Raw genomic sequence first — 6627 nt, 5'->3', positions numbered from 1 at the left:
ATTCACCATTAAAAGCTGACACTGCACAGCAAGTATTGTAACTCAGCATTGCTTTTTCCAACAATTATGGCCCCTTTTGGACTTAGGAAAAAATCATGGGTAGGTCAATATTTCTATTATACGGAGATAAAAAATCAGATGAGCATCTGTACCCGCAAGGCGGTGTTCTTGTTATAAAACAGGTCAATTGTTAACCTCACCAATTAAGTCATACAGAATACAGAATACTCAACCCAGGTCACTCAGATCAAGATCACACTTTACAGTTCAAATATCTTAACTTAGTCAAACCCATACTGTCTAAACTGTTTGGAAAGTTTTCGTAAAACCAACATCAATTGATTATCTCCCCATTGGAGAACAAATGCCAAATGGCTTAACTTCATGTCTGCTTCATATCTTCTAACCCGCTGGGAAGATTTTCATAAAACTATCATCATTTTTATTACAGGAGCCCGGATGTCTAATTGTAACACGCTTGAATGACATTGCAGAGGTCTTAAGGTTCGAATCCTGGTCCAGTTACTGGAAACTTCTGATGTACTCTTGAGTGTCTCCCACCTAACCAAGATGCTAGTACTAGTTCTTCCAAGGAAAAATTGGCTTGTGTATATTGGTGCTACACACTGGGCATGTTAAAGAACCAGACTGTCTATTCACAAGGAGCTAGGCCAAGTTAGCTGGACAGGCCTGTATCTAAAATGATTTTTCTCTATACATTCTGGAGGCTCCCTCTGGTCAGATGACTCTGTGTCTGTAGGTGTGTCTGTAGGAGGATGAATTTGGCACCCTGAGTCTGTGCCTTGTGTATGTAAAACCCTTTTGAATGTGTTTGTCATGTTAAGGGCACTATATAAATCTGGTATAATATATAATATATCAAATCTTTACCTAATCAAGAAGGTATGTAGAGAGCACAACCCAGATCTCTAAGATCAAGGTCACACTCGGAGGTTCAAAAGTCAAATAGCATAAATTCATATTTGCTCCATATACTGTTAAACTGCTTGAAAACATTACATGAAACTAGATGACATGCCAAGCTCACGACTCTGGAGTCACTATGTTCAAGGTTAAAGTCACACTTGCAGATCAAATGTCAGCTTAACTTTGTGTCCACTCCATATCTTTAAAATCACTGTTAAGATTTTCACAAAACTAGCATAAATTGTTTACCTTATCAACAATTGACCCTGGTCACTTAGAGGTCAAAGATCAAATAGATTAAATTTGTGTCCACTACTTGTCTTTCTAAGATTTTCATAAAACTAGCATCAGTTGTTAATTTCATTGAGATGACATGCAGAGCACGCAATTCAGGTCACTAGGTCCAAGGTCAAGGTCACGCTCAGAGGTCAAAGATCTTTATTTTGTGTCTGCTCAGTATCATCTTAATTGCTTCAATGGTTTTCATAAAACTAGAATCAATTGTTTATCTCGTCCAAATGATGTGCAGAATATGCAATCCAGGTCAAAGGTCATTCGGAGGTTAAATATCAAATAGCTTAAGTTGTGTCCACTCGGTATATTCTTTAAATCACTGGAAGGATTTTCATAAATTAGCATCAGTTCTTTACCACATCAAGACAACATTCAGGCCCCGTGTTCACAAAACATTTTCAGTCTCAGCTGAGTTTGATAACTAAACTTAATTTCTCATTTATATCTAAATAACATGTTTAAGATTAAATTTTAAGTTAATAACTATTTTAAAGTGATTATTCGGTACTGATGGTTAGCCTCATTAAGAATTTAACCTTAACGTTTTGATAAAACTGATATTAAAATTTCAAACTCAAACTCAGATGAGATCGAAAAATGTTTTGTGAACACGGGACCAAAATGCACAAACCAAGTCATTAGGTCTCAGGTCAAGGTCACATTTGAAAGTCAAAGGTCATTATCACATCATTTTACTCACTGTATTAAAGTGGCATCTGGGGGTATAATTATAACTGCATTTAGTATATATCTAGTTGCTTCTGGGGTCAGTAAGGGAAAGGCCAGGCTCCCAGTGATCTTGAAGTTCAAAATGGTTTTCAGTAATAACTGTAGAAAGCTAAGGGCTATGATAGATAGATTACCCCTACCATTTTTGGGGTTAAAGGTCATTGCCACAGTGAGTGACCTTGTGGCTAAAAACTGTTCCCATTCATTAACTCTGGGAACACTATGGACTTAAGAGTTGTCAAATTTCTCAAGATGAAACCTATTGTTTCTTGGTCAATAGGCCAAAGATCAAGGAAACAGTGACATGAAGGCTTAGAATAGTTTCCAAATGGTATCTTTATTTTGATTAATAGATCAGATACAATTGATATTGTTACCTCGAGACTGAAAATTATAATTTCAGAGCAATAATTGAAGAATGCTTGAACTTGTAGCAGTCAAACTTTGTTATATGATAGCCTGTTGAAGTAGATATAAACTTTTCATGCACTTCTGCCTTCTGTACTTAAAAAAGGGAAGAAAAAAAAAACATGTTGAAATCTCCGACCATCAATGAACCATAACATTCAAACGATATACATAAATAGGTGTTGCAGTTGTTATTCCAACCAATGGTGTAGGAAGAGTAGCTTAGATACCAAAGAATTTGACTAATCAAGGGTCATGACTCTGCTGAAATTTCATTGAATCAGAACATGATGATGATATGCACAACTACAATTCACACAAATCACTTTTGAGGTTTGCTGAAACTCTGGCTTTACAGCAAAAAGAGTAAAACACTGTAAAATATCACAAATCAAGGACCATAACTCTGCTTTACATCTCTGAACCAGAACATGTCAATGATATGCATAACTAGGTTTGGCACTGATAATGCCTGTAAGGTTTGGTCTGCACAAAGTTGTAAGAGAAGTTGATAAAATACCATAAAATTTGACAAATAAAGGGCCATAATTCCCATGAAAATCAAAGAACCAGAACATGCTTATAATATGCATGACATGACATGGCATGATCACTCCTATGAGATTGGATCACTCCTATGAGATTCGCTATTATATATAAGAAGTGGCCAAAACATCATCAAATTTCACAAATCAAGGGTCATATAACTCGGATGAAAATCATTGAACTGGAATAGCTCAATGATTTTAAATTGGTTGTTAAAATCTCCTCAGAAATTGCTTCTGAATTTAACAGTAATTTCACAGCAATGTTCTCACAGGTGATTATAGACCAAATTCTTTCAAATTATTTTGATTTGTTTATAAAGTCCTTCTTAGAAACTGCTGGCCAAATCTTAACCAACATTTTCATCAACAAAAGAAGCTGACAAAACAGAAAGAAAAAAACAAAAATCCAAATCAACTAGTCTTTTAAGCACATTAGTGTCTAAAATAAATGGTCCCTCACTTAATAGTGATCTTGTCAAACTTGGAAAACAACTTCAAAAGGCTCAGAAAAAAGCAAAGAAAGGGGGGCCTTCTGTCAACAACCAGTACTTTCAAAACAGTACAACCAGATCCTGTTACGTGAATCTAAGACCAAGGAGAAAGTTGTAGGTGGAGTTCAAGAAAATTATAAACAAGTTTCTCCAAGCAAATGCCAGTATCTCGGTCAAACCAGCGAAAATTCAAGCTTCCAAACAGATGAAGAAACTGAATTAAAACGTGTCCACTCAACAAACAGTTTGACAAGTGTAGAAAATAACAATCATCCAGTTGAGTTTAACCAAACAGATCTCAGCAACACTAAAGATACTTTATCTTCAGTATGGACAAATGACACAGTGTTAAAGTCTGAATACACAAGTGACTCAACACAAACCGAAAGACAAAACTCGGAAGAAATTGATTCTCTAAAACAGGAACTGGTTGCATTAAAACAGAATAATGGAAAACTTAAAACACAAAATAAAGATTTAGTGATAAAAAATGTTGATCAGGCAAAAGAAATCAACTCTCTTTCCGAAAAAATTGTAGCCCATCAGTGTGCACTGGACACTACAAATGCAAAACAAAAGAACTTGCCCAACAAAATTTTCATCTGAATGAAACACTGGCAACAACAAAAGAAAAACTAGCAGAAGCAAATGCAAAATATTTAATCCTGGAAGAAGGTTATGAAAAACTCAAACAATCTAACAAATGGCTAATGAATGAAAACCATAGATTGAAAAGCAAAATCAGTGACCAAAATACAGCTGCTGAACAAACTAAGGACATTTACTCTAGCATCACAAATGTCGGTGATGGAATGTCAATAATAAAGAATGACACTGAAGCTATTAAAAAGAAACATGAGACAGTGCCATCTGCCAGAGATATTTCAATAATACAGGAAGAGTTATATCTAGAAAAACAAGAAATTGCCGCTATGAGGAAAGAATTAAAACAAGAAATCATAAATTTGAAGACTCTCAAATTTGATGCAAAAATACAGGAGAAAAACACATCGAACTCAACTCAATTGCACAAAGAACTAGAAATAATGGAATTCAGAACAAGCCAGACAGAGGAACCACAACAAAGTTCAGGTACAGCTGAACAACCTATACTTGTTGAAATAACTACACCACAAGAAGTGAACAAAAAACAGTCAAATGTGCCAGAAACAGGGATGGCTGACGAAAATGTTACCCAAGGAGAAAAAAAGCAACATATTTACATACTTTGGGATTCTGTAACTTAAGTTCTGGATACAAAACGTCTGACAGGTGATAAATACAGTGTCTCTGTAAAAACAAATTCAGGTGCTCGTATTCAAGGAATCAGATCTAACATGCAGTCCTTGTCCAAACAGAACACTAAGTTGACTACATGTGATGCAGTCCTCCTACATGTGGGAATAAATAATATCTGTGATGGAGATACTCAGGAGGAGATTATCAAGCAATACAAAGATCTTATCTCCATTGTCAGAGCAGTGAATACAGGTGCAAAAATCATAGTGTCTTCAATCCTACCAAAGAAGTCAGACAAAGAAGTTTCAAAATCAATCTCAGAAGCGAATATAGCCTTGAAAAATATATGTGACATGGACGAAGAAATGCATTACATGGACAACACACCACGTTTCACACAGAAAAATGCTACAAACTCTACCCTATACACAAATGATGTACACTTGTCACGTAAAGGTGCTGCCTACTTCGCAAGGAACATAATGCTGCCATTAATAGTTGTCTGAAGACTGGTCATAATACTCAAACGTTGGGCACTACTGGAAATTTTCACAAAACCAGCCTCTCAAATACAGCAGGTCAATATCAACACCCAATGCAGAGGAAGAAAAAAGGGATGTATGCTATGATTCCACCATGGATGTGGATGTATCCACCACCCCAATACTTTTGAAAAGTGAGAAACATGATGAATTTGTATCTGCTGACTCAAGCAATGATGACATGCATGTGTCAGACTCAAACACTACACAAAATGATAATAATTTATTTCTCATGAATGGATTAAACTTCATACATGTTAATATTCACTATCTTTATCCGAAGTTCCATGAAATTAAACACTTCATTGATGAACATCCTACAGTTGATATTCTTGGTTTTTGTGAAACCTTCCTTAACGATAACTTCTCTGATAATGAAATACAATTAAATAATTTCCAACTGTTCAGAAAAGACCGAAAAACACACGGAGGAGGAATTATTGTGTATGTTAAATCCAAATACCATTGCTGGAGGAAAGAAGACTTAGAAAATGAAGATCTTGAGACAATTTGGCTACAAATCAAACAATCAAAACAAGAATCTTTCCTCTTATGCTATGTATATAGACCACCATCTTCAACAGCTGTGTGGAATACTGAAATAGAACTATGTCTAGAAAAAGCTTTCACTGAAAATAAGGAGACACTTCTATTCGGAGACTTTAATTATAACTATGTGAATAACACAACAGTTACTGTTAATAATGCATGGAACTGCTTAACAAGTGCTTATAATCTCATACAACTTGTTAATCAGCCTACCAGGGTAACCTCTACAACATCCACAATCATAGACCATATTTACACAAACAGGCCAGACCACATCATCAATATTCAAGTACCATGTCTAACATTAAGTGACCATTTTCCTATCTGCTTCACCCGAAAATGTTCTTCTAACAATGAAAATGGCCCTCTGCATTCTACAATTAGATATTGGTCTTACAAAAACTTTAGTGAAGAACAATTCCTTTTTGAACTAGAAAATCAACCATGGTCTGTAATAGACATGTATGATGATCCTGATGATGCCTTGGATTTCTTTCTCACAATACTACTTGATCTAATGAATGCTCATATTCCTGAAAAACAAAAGCGTTTTAAACATAAACAACAACCAGACTGGTTTAATACTGAAATAGCTGATGCAATAAGGTCAAGAGACTCTGCTAAGAAAGCGTAAAATGAAATTGAATTTAAACTCTGGAGACAAAAAGTAAAAAAACTTACTAGTCAAGCAAAGAAAACATTTTACACTAAAACCATTAATTCTAACAAAGCAAACCCAAAGAGATTATGGAAAAATCTTAAGAGCTTGTCAGGAAAATCTACTCATCACCCAACAAATTATATAAACGATGACAAAGGTAACCCAATATTAGATCTGCAGTCTACAGCAGAAACTTTCAATTCATTCTTTTCCAATATATTCAAAATGGGGCCTGAACC

The sequence above is a fragment of the Mercenaria mercenaria genome, chromosome 2 (genome assembly GCF_021730395.1).
Source record: "Mercenaria mercenaria strain notata chromosome 2, MADL_Memer_1, whole genome shotgun sequence".
Classification (NCBI taxonomy): domain Eukaryota; kingdom Metazoa; phylum Mollusca; class Bivalvia; order Venerida; family Veneridae; genus Mercenaria; species Mercenaria mercenaria.
This window is presented reverse-complemented; position numbering follows the sequence as displayed.